Source organism: Ruditapes philippinarum, unplaced genomic scaffold (assembly GCF_026571515.1).
Source record: "Ruditapes philippinarum isolate M1 unplaced genomic scaffold, ASM2657151v2 ctg653_1_1_1_1, whole genome shotgun sequence".
NCBI classification, from domain to species: domain Eukaryota; kingdom Metazoa; phylum Mollusca; class Bivalvia; order Venerida; family Veneridae; genus Ruditapes; species Ruditapes philippinarum.
Window position 1 is genome coordinate 33,553 of NW_026858620.1, and position 3,342 is coordinate 36,894.

Sequence of the window (3,342 nt, forward strand, 5' to 3'; positions counted from 1 at the left end):
TAAAGTGTCATAAAATTAGCACAATGTAACACAAAAAAGTATTTTCACTGTAATTATACCAATTGCCACATAACTTAAGACAAAAAATGATAGATAATGTATATAGCAAATGTCAGAGTATGTTTTTTTTTTTTTTGGAAACTGTTACAAGATACAAAAAATAAACAGTATTTAAGAAATAGAAATATAGACTTTCTGAGGCATAATGGGCCTTTAAAAAAGCTTAATTATTAAGTTTTCAATGAAAAGTCAATGTAAGGCTACAAAAAAGTTCGTCGACCAGCAATTCAAAGGCTCGACAACATTGCTGTATTGACATTTTCTCTATAGTTTTCCCCATAGTTTATGTTTTTCGATCGTAGGAACCGACAGTACCGGTATTTATCGATACTGGTATACGGTGAATATCCTGGGTTGCCGAGGATGATCTTCTCCTTATATAGATTCAATTTATCCTCGAATTTGATACAAGCGTGTTTCCTGGTGCATGACTGCCCATGATTGAAATTTGTGTTTTGTACTTTGGTCACGCATGATTGAATTTAATATTTAACTTGGTTTTTTAATATATTGGTTTGATAGAAATAATATTCAGTACAAAATGTAAGCACATATACGTTCATATAGACTTTACAGAACAAAGCATTTTAAGGGGATGACTGATGTGATTTCTAAAATCTTCAGTCAAATACATTGGTGAAAGGCGCATTACGCTTGAGAAACGAACACATTTTATCCTCCTCACTGTATACAAACACATTACGTCCTTTGATTACAAAAATATGATAAGCTGAATCGTGTCATTTTGCAAATAAATGATACAGTGATCGAAAGTAAAAAAAATCGCAATAACTCATACACAATGAATTTTATAGACTTTCAGTGATTTTCTATCTACACAATGGATATGCAATGTGGCGAGTAAGTACGTAAGCCAACCAATCTGTACTTCAGTACTTTGATATTTAATAAAACATGAACGAGAGGTTTCATCAAGGCCTGTAATATAACCCGTTTCCGACTTATTTCATACCGTACGACCTGTGAAGATAAAAACTTCAGAATGAGGTTGAAATTCCAAATATTATCCTCGGAGTGAAGATTAGGATAATCTCTTTGTTTGAATAAATCACCTCATTTTCTTAATGTGGCTACGAAAATAGACGTTTTCTGTTAGTGAAGTCAGAGGTTACTTTATATAAATCCATTTTTCGTTTAACATAAACTGTTTAAAAATAACTTGCACGTAATACCTTTTATATTTGTCATGTCTTGTCAGCATATTTTTAATAAAATCCGTGTTTACAAAACCGGATTTTAGTGCATGAACGCAGAGGGGTTGTGACCTTCAAAATCTCTCAGCATTGACCTTGAAAACGAGTTCTTCATTCATGTTTGTTGTATACTTCACTATATACCATGCCTATATTATCAGCAATATTCAATTCAAATCGAGTGAGAATTTTTTAGCTTTTTTTATAACCCTCAAGGCTGCTGCCTTGGACTAACCACTATTTGTTTTAAATTTTAAGGGAGCATTGTTCTCACCCAAAAGGGGTTCTAACCAAGGTTCCCTGTGTAAGGAGACAAACACTTTAACCACTCTGCTGCCTTCAAGTCCGTTTATGGTGTTCTTTATTGTCATGATTTGCTTTTCAATTTGATATAATTTTGTTTTAGAGAAATATGTTTGAATTGTATTTAATTTAAAAAGTTTAATTATATGTAGATCTACTCTCATTTAATAGTTTGATACCGTTATTCAAATCTAATAATTGTGCATTATTACCTTCATAGGCGTTTAAAGTTAACATTTTTAACGATTTTTTAAAGGCCAATTATGCCTCAGGAATCCTATATATTTTATTTCTCAAAAACTGTTAATTTTTGGTATCTTGTTACAGTTTCCAAAAAAGTCAAAATACTACTTTGTTTACATTTTGCTACATTTTGACACATTTTGTTCAGCGCTACTTCCTTTAGTATTTAAAAATGTAACATACTCTAAATTTATTATTTAGACAATATTATTACACATGTTGACATTCCTGAAGAAGAATTAAAAATGTGAATTTCTTATTTAGGCATAATATGCCTGTAGCGAATTTTCAAAGGCATAATGTGCCTTTAACGATTTTTTTTGGATTTTTTTGCACCGAAAAAGTTCATACAAAGTACAGCTTACATCATGTAAGAAATGTAACTTTTGGTCTAGATTCTCTTACATCACGTAGGAAATAGTGGTAACCTCACATATGAGCCGTCTCATGACAAAATCAACATAGTGTGTTTGCGACAAGCATGGATCATGACCAGCCTGCGCATCCGCGCAGTCTGATCAGGATCCATGCTGTTCGCTTACAAACCCTATAACAAGTAGAGAAATTGACAGCGAACAGCATGGATCCTGATCAGACTGCGCGGATGCGCAGGCTGGTCTGGATGCATGCTGGTCGCAAACCCATTATGTTGGTTTTGTCGTGACGCGGCTCATATCTTTAATATTTGGTCTAGATTCTGGTCTGATTATAATAAGTCACTTAGACGTTAGACTATTTGCTTGCCATTCAAAGTAAACAGACGGCAATCACATTTAAATGAAACACAAAATTGTATATCAAATGTTTATTTAAACATGACAATCATCCAATTAATTCCTGTACATGGCACATGTTATACTTAAATATCTAAAAAAGGGGGATCTTTACAAAACGAAGTTCGGCGAGCAGTAAACGCTGACTTCAGCATTACCCAAACTGATCATTTTGTTCTAGATCGAATTGATATACATTTGTATTTATAAAATTATAATGCCATTTATTTAAGGGCGGTGTTAGAGGGGGGGTGGAAAGTCATTTATATGCCTTTTTTCCTTAATTCCTTAATATTAATGGTTCTCGTAATTATGTAAGTCTATAGAGTTTGTCGCAAAAATTATCATCGGTGGGATTTAAATCTAAAAGGAGTTTGTAAAGTATTACACTATGAACTGATATAGTCTTCCAGAACATACCATATAACCACTGTCTTTAGCTTCATAAAAATGTCCCCGATGTACTTACTTTTGTCCCTTTTTTGAATACATTATAAAACTTCATCAGAGTCCCTGACGAGGTTAGAAAGATACGAACCGAACTTCCGAGATAACGGTGATGTTTTTCAAAAGGAAGAATATTTTAAACAGTTTAACCTTTTGATCCACTGATCATTTATCTTGGGAATATTATTCAAATGAAAGATAAAACCATATTTTGCAAACAAAATTCTTTATTGAGGAGGATGTCCCTATCTAAATTGTTGATAAACTTGGAGAGTTGACCTAGATTTTAGAATCTCCAAGAG